The sequence below is a fragment of the Cyprinodon tularosa genome, unplaced genomic scaffold (assembly GCF_016077235.1).
Source record: "Cyprinodon tularosa strain WSP-4 unplaced genomic scaffold, ASM1607723v1 ctg1390, whole genome shotgun sequence".
Taxonomy (NCBI): Eukaryota; Metazoa; Chordata; class Actinopteri; order Cyprinodontiformes; family Cyprinodontidae; genus Cyprinodon; species Cyprinodon tularosa.
In genome coordinates this window covers 1-16,851 of record NW_024038211.1, presented here as the reverse complement: position 1 = coordinate 16,851, position 16,851 = coordinate 1, and positions in this window count along the sequence as shown.

Sequence of the window (16,851 nt, the reverse complement as noted above, 5' to 3'; positions counted from 1 at the left end):
TTATTTAAAACACTAAACAAAAGGTGAAAAAATGTAGATATAGAATATTTCAAACAAGTTAAGAAGCTTCATAAACAAATCCTAGTTTAAATTCAGACAGATTTAGATTACATACATTTAATAACAAACTGCTAAAAAAGTATATTTCTAAGCAATGAATTCAGTAAAAACAAAAATCTAAAAAGCTTTCATTTCCCTTTATCTTTTTATTATGCTGGTGGGAGAGATATACATCTTTTTTTATTCTCTTCTGTCTATTAATCAAAAAGAGCTCAGTTGGTTTTGCATTAATCACAATAATGAGCTGCTATCATCAGTTACTGCAGGCTTGTCCTTCTTGCAGCAGCAGAGAGACATTAGTAGCTTTGTTAAAGGACATTTGACCATAAAAACAAACAGAAACAAGTCAATCAAAGGACTGTGAGGATCCAAAATGAAAATAATTTCTTTACTTATTGAAAACCTTCTTTCCAGTTTCATTGGGTTAATAAGTAAATAAACACCAGTGGGGAAATGTATCCCAATGTAATTAACAAACAATAGAAGTAAAATTCCCAAATTTCTGCATTTTGATTTGGCAGACATTGAAGTGTTCTGACGGAGCAACTTAAGAGTTACAGCAAAACAGATGAGGAACACAAGGACAGAAAGTAACAAAAAGATGATCAGGGGCATGAACGTTAGACTATGATCAGGTCCATGATCAGGACTTTCCAAATATATAACCAGCACGATAAGGACAACTGAAAAAATCCAGGCAAAAAGACTAACAGTCACAAATCCTTTAGCTTTTCTCATGAAATGAAACTCTTGCTGGGATATGAAAAGGAACCTACAACAGAAGAGAAAGGAAAACATCATCAGCTAATGTTTAACAATGACTGTTTATATTTTATTCTTTACTGTATATATTGTATAATATTTGTTTAAGATAAACCAACCTGATATAAGTGTTCATACCTTTCCAGAGCAATAATCATCTTAAAGAAAAAACTTGGCGTTCTACTCAGGATACAAACAATTATTGTACCATAGGAGAAATATGGTGGAATTCTCCAAAAAGGCATCAGAGTGAAGATCTTGATTAGATTAGAAACGAGGAGGTTCACATAGTAGGTAGCTGGGATGTGATCCAAACGTACCTGCAGGAAAAACAAAAACAATGTTCTTTTATCGTTACTGCTTTTGGTGGCTGAAGAATGCAGCAATGTAATCTGTCTCACAACAAATACTATTAAAATTCATATTTCCCTGTTTAATAAAGAAACCCTAGAAAAAGTAATTAACATATTAAGAGATGAATGGCTGTCTATTGATGACTTGCAGTTATTGGTACAAAAATTAGACTGTTTCTACAAAGGTTTTGATATCACATCCTGAAAGACTAGATTCAAATCATGTTGCAAAGGACTTTCTTTTAATTTTAAAATGATTCATTATGCCATTGATTCTATTACTCTTTCCAATATTTGTTTTCAAATAAAATTTCATCAATTTCCTTTTTAGACAGTCAATATATGTTGACAGGTGATATGTTTACGTAAGGCTGTCCTACAGTATGCGCTCGTCCCCATTTTCACTTACCGGTGGTGAGTCTGACATAGAGAAAATATTTTAAAGCTTCTTTTGCAAAGTAAGCTTGTATGCAAACAGCAACTTTTAAACAGAGTATGCACGAGGAGAAATGGGCTTGTGCATGCTCTCACGTTTAATAGGCGTTTCCTCTCAGGAGCAGGTACAGGGTTGTGCATGTGCATTTTTTTATGGGGAGAGGGTGGGTCTTTTCAAAGATTTGTGAAGATCCTCCACTATACCTTTAAAGGTTTGATATGTCATATTTTATCCACCCTTAATCAAAGATCGTTCTATTGGTGCATTGAGATCTGAGGCATTGTCCACAGTTATTCCACAAGCCCTGCGGGGAGTTCACTGCCCTGCATTTCAGATCCACAGTGTTTACCCCCCGCACAGCATTATTAGAGTGGTTGAGCTTCAGCTGGAAGTCTGGATGGTTAATGCTTCATTAAGAGAGTTTTAGATATGATTAGGTTTAATCTTTCAAACTTTAAACATATGAGACGCTCTCTGACTTACCATCAGCAAATACCTACATGCATGCCATGATATTTAACCATATAAACTACTGCCATTAAACATTATCTTACACTTCAGAAGTGATTTTGAAACCCCTACAGTCTCTCTTCAAGAAAACTCTGAAAGTTCTTCACAAAAAGCCTTTATATCATTATTGTGGCGTTTGAAATAAGTACAACATTTTAGACTTTGAACGTCATCAGATATTTTTGGAGGTGTGTCTTGTTTTTAAATTTTGAAAAGCACTTCCTCCTCCTCTAACAGATTTTATAATTCAATTCAGTTTATTTGTATAGCGCCAAATTCACAGCACATGTCATCTCAAAGAACTTTACAGTTCAACCAGATCATACAGTCAAATTGATACAAAGTTTTCTATCTAAGGAAAATAAGTTGATTGCATTGACTCATTGACTCAAATACAATCCCTCACACTAAGCATGCTTGTAGTGACAGTGGAGAGGAAAAACTCCCTTTTAACAGGAAGAAACCTCCAGCAGAACCAGGCTCAGTGTGAGCGGCCATCTGCCGAGGCCGACTGGGGTTCAAGGAGACAGAAGCAGAGACACAAAAAGCAGCTGTAAAAGGCGGCCCCATCCAGCAAACACACAGCCAGGCAGACGAGCTCCGAGCCAGCTCCCATGCCAGAGGATGAAGAGAGCACATCCACTCAGTCACGGTCAGAGAAACAGGACCACACTGGAAAACAGCCCGATCTCCAACATCTATAAACAAAGGTGTTGATGGAAGCAGCATAGCTGATGTTTCTTTCCAGAATGACGTCACAGCCAAACAGGAACAGACGAGGCAAAGCTACTCTGAGGAAAAGCAGAGAGAGCAGAAGGTTAGAGATTGAACTAACAGATTCTGCAGAGTGGGAGAATAGAGAGAGAATGAAGCAGAATGATGAAATGGGGGTCCCTGTGTCCTCCAGCAGTCTAAGCCTATAGCAGCATAACTATAGAGATAGCTCAGGATAACCTGAGCCACTCTAACTAGAAGCTTTATCAAAAAGGAAAGTTTTACGCCTAGCCTTAAAAGTAGACAGGGTGTCTGCCTCACGGACTAAAACTGGTAGTTGGTTCCACAGGAGAGGAGCCTGAGAACTAAAAGATCTGCCTCCCATTCTACTTTTAGAAATTCTAGGAACCACTAGTAAACCTGCAGATTGAGAGCGAAGTGCTCTGTTAGGAACATAAGGAACAATCAGATCTATGATATCAGATGGAGCTTGGCCATTTAAGGCTTTATATGTGAGAAGGAGGATTTTAAATTCTATTCTGGATTTAACAGGAAGCCAATGAAGAGAAGCCAGGATAGGAGAGATATGATCTCTCTTTTTAATTTTCATCAGAACTCTGGCTGCAGCATTTTGGATCAGCTGAAGGCTTTTAACTACAGTTTGTGGACTTCCTGATAGTAAAGAATTACAATAATCCAGCCTTGAAGTAACAACAGACTAGTTTCTCAGCATCACCCCTGGACAAGAGATTTCTAATTTTTGCAATGTTCCTCAGATGAAAGAAGGAAATTCTAGAAACCTCTTTGATATGGGATTTAAATGGCAGGTCCTGATCAAAAATAACACCAAGATTTTTTACTTTATTATCTGAAATCAGTTTAATCCCATCCAAATGAAGTGACTGGCTAATCAGCTTCTTTTTCAGAGACTCTGGTCCAAAGACTATAGGCCGGATCTATCAAAGGTTTGCATTTATAAAAACATGAGCTATTTCACTGCGCACGCTAAAAAATTTACAAACTGATCTATCAACAGCGTGCTAAAAGGATTTGGTCTTTAAAACGTGCTAAATAGCGCCTCTTATCCATTTAGTACTTTTTCTGCAATGAATATCCAATATGGGGCGTTTACACGCAAAAGTGCGTCTTGTGGGAGAAGAACATGTAAATATATTAATTTAGCACTCGCAAAGTGATTTATCAAACCTGAAAGCAATTTTGCTAACGGTATCTGACTCTATATTTAACACGTTTCAAAAGAAGGTGCAAATGGTCTGTATGCGTAATTGCGCACACATGGCAGCGGTTATTGTCGCAAGAAGGAGACATCAAAATGAAGCAAGGAGACGCAGAGAACGAATTTTTTCACTCCGTGTGAATATTTTTGCAGTGAATGAGGAAACGATCATCAAAACATATCGTTTATCCAGCATTGCCATTTTGGAGCTGTTGGGGGAACTCCGAATGGATTTGGAGCCAGCCACAAGGAGGACCCACACAATACCAGCTATCACTAAACTCCTTGCAACATTGCACTTTTTTGCATCTGGGATCTCCCAATCTCGTTTTTCAGAAGTGCTGTCCAACGTTCTAAATGCCATGTCGCCCTGATGCTTTAACGGAGAACCCCGACCTCCTTCTTGCGCCCGTGGAGCAACATGCCAATGCTGCGGGGATGTGTAGGCACAGTCATCTTATCCACAGTCACTTCTTGTGAGCCATTTGGTATGTGCATTTTTCTACAGGCCAATACAAAACACCTGTTTTTTTTTTTTTTTTTTTTTTTACTGCAGTGAAGTAGAAATTAAGCCACATACCACCTTAGGGAATAAAGGTTGCCAAAGTTTATATATATATATATATATATATATATATATATATATATATATATATATATATATATATATATATATATATATATATATATATGGGGGTGTCACTGTAAGATTAAAATTTCTTAATGCACTAGTTCGCACAAACTATAGACTACTTTGCCGCAAACCACTAAAACGCGCAAAACCATCATTTAAATAGGGCGTCTCCAACAGTTTTGCACCTGCCACCAGTTACACAATCGCTCTTGTTAAATCACCCGCAAACCATGGTTCAGCCCCTCGCGCAAAATTCCAGTTTGCGAGCGCAAATTACTGCACGCAAAATTGGATCTTGATAAATCCGGCCCAGTAACTTCTGTTTTGTCTGCATTCAGAAGCAGCAAGTTAAGAGTCATCCAGGTTTTTATGTCTTCAAGACATGCCTGTAATCTATGTAATTGGTTAGCTTCATCTGGATTTATAGACAGATATAGCTGGGTATCATCAGCATAACAGTGAAAATTAATCCCATGCTGTCTAATACAGTGGGCACTGGTTGGAAATGGACGGTTTCCTGCGTGATTCCTGTGTGATTCCCACGTGAATCACATTGTATTTCCTGAGGCCAGTTTTTTTATTTCAAAAAGAACTGCAATGTACCCGGACAACCACCAGGTGGCGCTTGGGACCTCTGCCGTGCTGAGGGTGACGTTTGTGGGCCTGCAGTCAACTGAAAAGCAGGTTTATTGGGGATCTTGGTGTGATACTGTGCTATTTTATTTTGTTTTTGATTAAAATAAAGTTAATGAATTAATTTAACATAAGATTATGCAGTCAAGTGACTGCATAATCTTATTTTATGAAAATGGTTGCGTAGTTATAGATACACCTCCGATCTTATCTGAGAACTGTTATTTCTATTTATCTGCATCGCTATTACTTAATGAAAAATAAAATTAATTAAGTTGGAGCCGGGGATACGGACTGTAGCGCAACCAGAGAAAGGCGACAGAGACAGTGCTGCGGCTGGTGATGTTGAAATTAAAATCATATCCAAAGTTGATTCCTCATTAAGATAAGCCAAAGTTATTCAAAAGGGTATGTAAGAAAATATATTTTCTTTAGTTTTGTAAAATATAAGTGCCGTTGAAAGCTTTGTTTTTGTGTGTTACTTTCTTGCCGTGCAATACGTGACACCCCTCCCACTCTGGTCAAGTAGCAGACTGGGAGGGTTGTCACGTGTTGCGAACTTATAGCGCAGTGGTTAAGCTGAGTGTTCTGTAGACTAACAGCTTGTGGGTTCAATCCCAACTGTGGCCGAGTTGCCTTAAATGTTTTTTTTTTTTTTTAATAAAGTAATGAAAGTTAGAATGTAACCAGGTTTTCTATTTTTGAAACAACAATTGGAGTTATTCGTTGGACATTCACGCATGAGCCTGTATAAAAAGAGGAGCTAAGCAGCAGAGCGATGTGTCTGTCTTGCTTTTCAGCTCCCAGATCAGCTTCTCTGATTGATGCGGCACTTCCAGCAGCTAAACTTCAATTTTTCCATCTCGGGCAGCAGCAGCGCGCGTCAAATGCTTAAAATGCGCTGCGGGACCTTTTGCTACGCCTACTGTACGTATATGCGCATCAACCATTGACTTTGCATGTAAACTCGCTGCTTCTGCATCAGCAGCGATGTTGATGAGTGGAAAAAACCCCCACCTGGTCTCCTTACCAAAGGGAGCACCGCACATTTCAAGGGATAAAAAGACATTTATGTGCGCTTATAGTCGTGAAAATACGGTAAATTCTAACACTATCCATTCACAAAAATATAAATCCTACGGGAATGCCGGGGCCCCGGGCTGCAGCCCCGGTAAGCCCCTGCTAAAATCCGTCCCAGACCTGGATATACGGTATAGATATTGCTTATATATTGCCACAGTGTTTAGATATTTTTATAATTCTATTTACCCTTATATGTGTCATCTTGCATGATTGTACCATAAAAAAATCCCTATTTTGTGAACTCCTTCTCTGACAATGTCAATAAACCTGATTCTGTTCCTGAAAAAACTGCTGTGAAACATTTTGTTTCTATAATTTCTATTTCTATATTTCAGATTAGATTTTAAAACAACACAAAGTGGGAAAAGAGCATGAGAGAAAATGTGTTTATTGTGATGAATACTGAACAGGTTTACATTGAGAGTCGTTGGAATGATTTCCGTGTTGTACGGAGAAAATCTTTGATCTTATCAATGCAGTCCTTCAAGTCACTCTTCCCCATATCAGGAAACTTTCGCTGCAGTGTTGAAACCACAAAGTTGAGCTGTGAGGGGGAGGGGGTCTCTGTAAATGGTGGTGGTTGAATTCTATTGTCAGAGAACAAGAGAGTAAGTTGTCTGCAAAGTACCGCGTCAACTCTGAATAACCTGCTAAAGCCATTTGTCGTTATTTTTTGCACTGATTAGGCGGGGGTCCTGAGGGGTAGGGGGTCTCACAAACATAAGTTGTTCATGAATGCAGGCAGACAATATTTCTGGTTTTCGTCAAGATAAAAAAAAAAAAACGGATTTCATTATTTGGGTTGGCAAGGGAAGATGTTTGGCCTGTATAACCCACACATCAGTCGGACAATAACATGACCAGTCCACTTACAGTATGTCCGCAGCAGTCCGTATCCCCGGCTCCAACTTAATTAATTTTATTTTTCATTAAATAATAGCGATGCAGATAAATAGAAATAACAGTTCTCAGATAAGATCGGAGGTGTATCTATAACTACTATCAATCTATCTATAAATATTTTCATGAAATAAGATTATGCAGTCCCAATGTTAAATTAATTCATTAACTTTATTTTAATCAAAAACAAAATAAAATAGAACAATATCACACCAAGATCCCCAATAAACCTGCTTTTCAGTTGACTGCAGGCCCACAAACGTACAGACACGGTGTCTACTGCAAGTCTCTGACTAAAGGAGCTGGTCAGCTCCTCTTTTTATACAGGCTCATGCGTGAATGTCCAACGAATAACTCCAATTGTTGTTTCAAAAATAGAAAACCTGGTTTCATTACTTTACATTCTAACTTGCATTACTTTATAAAAAAGCGATAATAATAAAAAAAAAAACATTTAAGGCAACTCGGCCACAGCTGGGATTGAACCCACAGTCTATTGAACCACAGACCACTCAGCTTAACCTCTGCGCTATAAACTCACAACACGTAACACCCCTTCCAGTTTGCTACTCGACCTATGTAATTCTGACTCATGGGACGCCGAAATGGAGTCAGACTGCCACCTAGTGGCTATAGTAGTCACATGTTTTTCACACAATACGTGAAACACGCGGAGCGTGAGTGAAGTGTCCATTTCCAACCAGCGCCCACTGTAACTCTACCAATTGGGAGCATGTATAAAGTAAAGAGAATTGGTCCTAGCACTGATCCCTGTGGTACTCCACAGGTAACGTTTGAGCATGTTGAACATCTATCATTAACATGAACAAACTGAATTCGATCAGATAGATAAGATTTAAACCAGTCTAGTGCTGTTCCTTTAAGTCCAACAAAATATTCAAGTCTTTCTAAAAGAATATTATGGTCAACTGTATCAAATGCAGCACTAAGATCCAACAGGACAAGTACAGATACAAGTCCATTATCTGAGGCCATGAGAATATCATTAGTGACTTTCACCAGAGCTGTTTCAGTGCTATGATGAGCTCTAAAGCCAGACCGAAACTCTTCAAAAAGTTCATTATGGTGGAAGTGATCGCAAACTTGTTTGGCAACTACTTTCTCAAGAATTTTGGATAAGAAAGGAAGATTGGATATAGGTCTATAATTAAGCAAGTCATCTGGGTCAAGAGACGGTTTCTTAAGCAGAGGTTTAATTACAGCAACCTTAAAAGCTTTAGGTACATATCCCTGTAACAGAGATAGATTAATCACATCTAAAATGGAGGAGGAGATCAAAGGGAATACCTCCTTAAATAACCTGGTTGGAACTGGATCTAACATACAAGTTGAAGGCTTAGATGAAGACAATAATTTTGCTAATTCAGAAAGTTCAACTGGATCAAAGCAGTCTAAACCCGGTTCAGATTCCATGACTACCTTAGGTACAATCGCGGATAGAGGAGTGCTTATGATCTTATTTTTAATAAGATCAATCTTATTTATAAAGAATCCCATAAAATCATTGTTGCTAAGACCAGGTGGAATGGACGGTTCAACAGAGCTGTGGCTCTGGGTGAGTTTGGCAACTGTATTAAAAAGAAATCTAGGATTATTCTTATTCTCCTCTATTAATGAGGAGAAGTATGCTGCTCTTGCTTTACAAAGGGTCCTCTTATACCAACCCAGTCTCATGGGAAAATGTACCCCCACTACGTTGGTCCACACTGCAAAACGTAGTGGAGGTACATTAATGGCCATTTTTTTGTGGTACTGTTACGTTTCTTCTACCTATACGCTTTCTATTGTTTTACGTCCTAGTCACGTGACTTTCAAGATTCCAGCTGGGAGGAGAAAAAAATATATATAGATGGCCGACATTCGCTCATTTTTTTGTGGAAAGATTAATAACTTGAGTTTGTTTTTGCATTAAAATGAGTTTTGATTACATTTCTAGTGAGAAATGTATAGTTTGTTGCCAGAATATTTACTCAGGGAATGTACATATTCACTTGCTTGTTCGTTTCTTGCAAAGATTTTTCAAGATAATGTGAAACTGTAACATTTTGGTATAAACATGGCTGAGATTTCTCTAACTTTTAGTGGGAAAATCAATAATTTCAATCAGTTTCTGCATTTAAATGGGTTTTGATCACATTTATAGCGAGAAGTGTAGGGTTTATTTACATAATATTTACTTAGTGAACATACATAATCACCCGCTTGCTAGTTTTTGCTACGTTTTTCGGATCTCGTCAGGATTATGTGAAATTGCAACGTTTAGGCTGCTACCCATCACCTAGCATTTAGCTGCCGCCCCGATTCAACATTGAATCCTTTGTGATTTAACTCCATCTGACGGATCAAACCCTCGCCACTGCGTGCGTTGCGTCTGAGGTTGATTTTCAGATCAATGCATTACGTCGTGGCATACGGGAGAAACTAATTAAACTAGTTAAAAAAAGGATCATGGGTTAAGATCGGATGTGTTTTATTTGGAAATCTACCGGATCCTTTGTGCATTTCACTTCCTGTTTGGTGCGATCTCATTGATGGGTTTTGACCAGATTTTGACCAAAGAGGAACTAAAAAAATAAATAAAAAACAATTTGAATACACAACCAGCATATCTGGAATCAATGACAGAGAGCATACATAATCACCCGCTTGCTAGTTTTTGCTACGGTTTTTCGGATCTCGTCAGGATTATGTGAAATTGCAACGTTTAGGCTGCTACCCATCGCCTAGCATTTAGCTGCCGCCCCGATTCAACATTGAATTCTTTGTGATTTAACTCCATCTGACGGATCAAACCCTCGCCACTGCGTGCGTTGCGTCTGAGGTTGATTTTCAGATCAATGCATTACGTCGTGGCATACGGGAGAAACTAATTAAACTAGTTAAAAAAAAGGATCATGGGTTAAGATCGGATGTGTTTTATTTGGAAATCTACCGGATCCTTTGTGCAATTAACTTCCTGTTTGGTGCGATCTCATTGATGGGTTTTGAACAGATTTTGACCAAAGAGGAACTAAAAAAAAAAAAAAAAAAACAATTTGAATACACAACCAGCATATCTGGAATCAGTGACAGAGGGCGACTGGGACCAAAAGTTTATTAATTTCTCCCCACTGATTTCCATTCAAAATGTTTTCGATCCCACCGGGCTCTAGGGAAGGGGCGTGCATACCGCCACCTACTGTTCATGAGTGTGTAGCAACATTGTTTTAAATCTATTAAATTCTATTTTTTAATTTTGTATTCTGAAGATAAATAAATAATGCTTTCCTTAATCTATAAATATCTTTTATATTTCCTTTATTTCCCAATAATCCTTTAAGACTCCATTCTTGGCCTGTCCTTTCAACTCTTTTCAATTTCTTCCTTTCAGGTCCAGATGTTTTACAGTTCATCAATACATCTGCATTTTCTATCTCTCCACATCCTTCACATTTATCATTATTTTTCCTCCCTATCAAGTATAAATTGTCATTTAAATAAGTATGACCTACTCTTAATCTGATCATTATTATTTCTTCCCTTCGGTTTCTCTCATTAATATTTCTATTTAATACTGACTTTTGTACTTTATATAACCTTCTTCCTTTTTATCTTCATTCCACCTTTTTTTTGCCATTTTTCAATTTCTTTCCTCTTAATAAATGATTTTCCTTTCCCTAAAGGAATTGTAATTGTTATTGCCTCCTCTAATTGCTAATTTGTCTACTACTACTACATTTTCCCACTTTGACCTTTTAAGGTTAGCATATTGACCAAAAGCTGACACCAAAATTAAAGCAATCGATTATTTACAACAATATGCTACATTTAATGAAGACTAATACAGATTTTACTCTCTTATAAGAATTAGTTTCAGGTTTTATAGGGGAGAGTTTGTATCGGCAGTCATCTGGGAATCTTTTATGTATTTACTGGTAAAGAACAACCTCTCAACCCATTTAATGTAAATGTTGCGTCGAACCAGAAAGTTATTTGAAGAGCATAGATGCATAAATATATGCATAGCTTTAACAAGGGCCTCATTAAGGTCTGTTCTGTTATTCTCTTTTGGAGAATATAGACATTGTGGGCATTCATTTCCCTGATAAGCTGGTGAAGATTCTTAGACATCCAGGTCATAATCATTCCAAAAAAAAAAACAAAAAAAAAACTTTGGACTTTGTTTTTCAAGTTTGAAGACTTCCCATTCAGGACGTTTTTCAATTCAAAATTACAGTAGCCCAACAAATCCTTGTTTTGGCTAAGAAAATATGCAAATTGAATCTGATGCCTGATCCCAATAGCTTGACTCTGAACCGAATTTGATCCCTATTACTTTTTGGCCACATGCACATTATTGTGCTGCCTGGTCAACCCTAAGAAAATGTTCTGGAACTGCCACTGAACTGACACCCAATGCATGGAGGGTAACCCAAAAAAGGGCCATTGTTAGAGAAACTGGGTGCCTACAAAGTGCTGTTTTCAAGCTAATTAATGGAAAGTTAGCTGGAATGAAAAGTAGACAAATAACAATTACAATTCCTTTAGGGAAAGGGGAAGGAAAATCATTTATTAAGAGGAAAGAAATTGAAAAATGGCACAAAAAAAAGGTGGAATGAAGATAAAAAGGAAGAAGGTTATATAAAGTACAAAAGTCAGTATTAAATAGAAATATTAATGAGAGAAACCGAAGGGAAGAAATAATAATGATCAGATTAAGAGTAGGTCATACTTATTTAAATGACAATTTATACTTAATAGGGAGGAAAAATAATGATAAATGTGAAGGATGTGGAGAGATAGAAAATGTATAACACGTATTGATGAACTGCAAAACATATGAACCTGAAAGGAAGAAATTGAAAAAAGGACACGCCAAGAATGGAGTCTTAAAGGATTATTGGGAAATAAAGGAAATATAAAAGATATTTATAGATTAAGGAAAGCATTATTTATTTATCTTCAGAATACAAAATTAAAAAATAGAATTTAATAGATGTAAAACAATGTTGCTACACACTCATGAACAGTAGGTGGCGGTATGCCCGCCCCTTCCCTAGAGCCCGGTGGGATCGAAAACATTTTGAATGGAAATCAGTGGGGAGAAATTAATAAACTTTTGGTCCCAGTCGCTCTCTGTCACTGATTCCAGATATGCTGGTTGTGTATTCAAATAGTTTTTTTTTTTTTTTTAGTTCCTCTTTGGTCAAAATCTGGTCAAAACCCATCAATGAGATCGCACCAAACAGGAAGTTAATTGCACAAAGGATCCGGTAGATTTCCAAATAAAACACATCCGATCTTAACCCATGATCCTTTTTTTTTAACTAGTTTAATTAGTTTCTCCCGTATGCCACGACGTAATGCATTGATCTGAAAATCAACCTCAGACGCAACGCACACAGTGGCGAGGGTTTGATCCGTCAGATGGAGTTAAATCACAAAGAATTCAATGTTGAATCGGGGCGGCAGCTAAATGCTAGGCGATGGGTAGCAGCCAAAACGTTGCAATTTCACATAATCCTGACGAGATCCGAAAAACCGTAGCAAAAACTAGCAAGCGGGTGATTATGTATGCTCTCTCTCATTGATTCCAGATATGCTGGTTGTGTATTTAAATTGTTTTTTATTTATTTTTTTAGTTCCTCTTTGGTCAAAATCTGGTCAAAACCCATCAATGAGATCGCACCAAACAGGAAGTTAATTGCACAAAGGATCCGGTAGATTTCCAAATAAAACACATCCGATCTTAACCCATGATCCTTTTTTTAACTAGTTTAATTAGTTTCTCCCGTATGCCACGACGTAATGCATTGATCTGAAAATCAACCTCAGACGCAACGCACGCAGTGGCGAGGGTTTGATCCGTCAGATGGAGTTAAATCACAAAGAATTCAATGTTGAATCGGGGCGGCAGCTAAATGCTAAGGCGATGGGTAGCAGCCAAAACGTTGCAATTTCACAATCCTGACGAGATCCGAAAAACGTAGCAAAAACTAGCAAGCGGGTGATTATGTATGTTCACTAAGTAAATATTATGTAAATAAACCCTAAACTTCTCACTATAAATGTAATCAAAACCCATTTAAATGCAGAAACTGATTGAAATTATTGATTTTCCCACTAAAAGTTAGAGAAATCTCAGCCATGTTTATACCAAAATGTTACAGTTTCACATTATCTTGAAAAATCTTTGCAAGAAACGAACAAGCAAGTGAATATGTACATTCCCTGAGTAAATATTCTGGCAACAAACTATACATTTCTTACTAGAAATATAATCAAAACTCATTTTAATGCAAAAACAAACTCAAGTCATTAATCTTTCCACAAAAAAATGAGCGAATGTCGGCCATATATTTATTTTTTTTCTTCTCCCAGCTGGAATCTTGAAAGTCACGTGACTAGGACGTAAAACAATAGAAAGCGTATAGGTAGAAGAAACGTAACAGTACCACAAAAAAATGGCCATTAATGTACCTCCACTACGTTTTGCAGTGTGGACCAACGTAGTGGGGGTACATTTTCCCATGAGACTGGGTTGCTTATACAGCAGTAAACCATTTTTCCAGACTAGGAAGGACTCCCACAGGCCTGTGGAGCGATATTTTCTCTCCAGTTTCCTAGCATTTTGCTTCAAAGTACGCAGCTCTGCATTAAACCAAGGAGCAAGCTTTCTATTTTTAACGGTTTTCATTTTCAAGGGAGCTGCGTTGTCTAAGGCAGTACGCAGAAAACTAGCAACCCCATCAACAAAATCATCAACCTGTGAAGGGGAATAAGCTAAGCTTTTGCACTCTGCAGCACTGCTCAGCGACACAGAGGAGAGAGAAAGTGAAGTAGATTCTTTAAAATTTATAACTGCACTATCTGATAAAGATCTACTAAAATTTAACCTTCTTTTGGGGGAGGAGAACTCTGTTAAAGTAATCCTGAAGGTTATTAGAAAGTGGTCCGAGAGGACAGGGTTGTGAGGAAATAGTGTTATTTCTTCACATTCTATGCTGTATGTCAGCACAAGATCCAAAGTATGAAGATGAGAATGTGTGGGACTATTCACATTTTGAACAAAGCCAATAGTGTCTAAGATAGCATTAAAGGCTGCTCTTAAGCTATTGCCTTCAATGTCAGCATGGATGTTAAAATCTCCCACTATGATGACCCTGTCAGTATTTAATACCAAATCAGAAAGGAACACTGAAAACTCATCTAAAAATTCTGAGTAAGGACCTGGTGGACGATACAAAGTTACAAAAAGAAGAGGTTTTCTTGCCTTGAAATTTGGATCAGGGAAATTAAGGGTTAAATGTTCAAAGAGTTGTAGGTATTAACTGTTTTGGGAGTAATCAGTAAGTCATACTGGAAGATTGTTGCTACTCCTCCTCCTCGCCCAGAACTTCTGGGTATGTGAAAATTTAAATAGCTTGAAGGAGTTGCCTCATTTATGCTCACATAATCCTCTTGCTGCAGCCAGGTTTCTGTAAGGCAAAACAAGTCAATGTGATTATCACAAATCAAGTCATTAACTAGCAGACTTTTAGAGGAAAGCGATCTTATGTTAAACAGACCGTATTTAATTGTTTTAACTTTTCCCCAATTGGAGTTATTTTGATTTTAATTAGATTATCATGATTTACTCCTTTGGGAATATTTGCTAATTTATTAGATTTTGGTCGTGGGCAAGACACTGTCTGGATGGAGTAAAGAGTGGGTAACAGTAGAGAAGCTGCAGAGATGTGTGTTAAACTACAACTCTGCTTCCTGGTCTGCACCCTGGGGAGTCAGGGTTTTGGAGGACTAATAAATGTGGCCAGATTCCTAGAAAGAAGAGCTGCACCATCCAAAGTGGGATGGATGCCGTCTCTTCGAATCAGACCAGGCTTTCCCCAAAAGGATTGCCAGTTATTAATGTGGCCCACGTTGTTTTCAGGACACCACCTAGACAACCATCGGTTGAATGATGACATGCGGCTAAACATGTCATCACTGGTCAGATCAGAGGGGACCAGAGAAAATTACGGAGTCCGACATTTTTTTGGCAAACTTACACACCGAAGGAACACTAATTTTAGTGACCTCCGATCAGCGTAACCGGGTGTCATTACCACCAACGTGAATAACAATCTTACTGTATTTAACCTTATCCTTAGCCAGTAGTTTCAGGTAGGATTTGATGTCGCCCGTTCTGCCCCCGACAAACATTTGACTATGGTCCCTGGTGTCTCTAATGCCACGTTTCTGACTATGGAGCTGCCAATCACCAGAGTGAGCTTCTCAGTGGATGTGTCACTGAGTGGGGAAAACCGGTTAGAAACGTGAATGGGTTGGTGGTGACCAGTGGGCAGAGATCCACGACGCTTTCTGCGTACAGTTACCCAATCGCCTGGCTGCTCAGGCACTGCTGGAGGACAGCTACGTGGGGGGCCTACTTTAACTCCTGGATGTTCAACAGCCTGAAGCCTGGATTCTAACTCTGACACCCTCGCCTCCAAAGCTACAAAAATACTACACTGATTACACATCCCATTATCACTAAAGGAGGCAGAGAAATAACTGAACATCTGACACAGAGAGCAGGAGAGAGGAGAGGAAGAAGGAAGAGTTGGAAAAGAGTCAAGGGAGGGAGAGAGAGAAGCCATAGCAATGCTAAGCTAGCGCTAGCCTAGGCTAGCTACTCCTTGCTATCAGAAATAAAACCGTGTGAAACTGACAAGTGCTCAGTAGAAAAGTGCAGCAGAAGGTGCTATGTTTTAAAGTATTCAGTTAGAGTTACTTAGATACAGAGATATCACAGAGAAAATAACTTAACTTCAGATGGAATTCCTCTGGACAGCTGCAACAGCTGCACACTCAGTTAATCTAAACAGGAAGTGAACAGGTCCAAACAATAAGCAAAAAACAACCTGCCACCTGCCGCATTGACTGCCTGTATACATCAGCTGCTCCTGGAGTCCCACAGGTCAATACAGCCCAATAGGACTCCTTCTTCAGCCTGACAGCTTCCCTCATCGCTGGTGTCCACCAGGGTGTTTGACGGTTGCCACATCGACAACCTTGCAGCCACAGCTCTGACTAGCCGCCTCTACAATAGAGGCCAGAAAAATTGTCTACACAGACTTAATGTACCCCACCTCCCCCGGAACATGTTTAAAGGTCTCCCAGATGTGGGAGTTAAAGCTCCCTCTCATGGGGGACTCTGTCTAATCAACAAACCCTCACAATATGTTTGGGCCTTCCAGGTCTGACCAGCGTCTTTGTTTCCAAATTTGAAGACATTTCACTTCCTATCCAAGAAGCTTTTTCAATTAAAAATGTCAGGAATAGAGTTTAGTTTGAGGTTTTATACAGCAGCTCAACAAAGCCCTGTTTTTGTCTAGAAAACATGGAAATTGGAACGGATGAACCGGTCCAGTGGTTTGTTTTAACTTTTTTAGAGTAACTATGACCTTAATGACTTAGAATCTTTACCAACATAAACCTCAGCCACCGCTCTAGTACTCATTACACTTGCTGAGCAAAATGTAAAAAA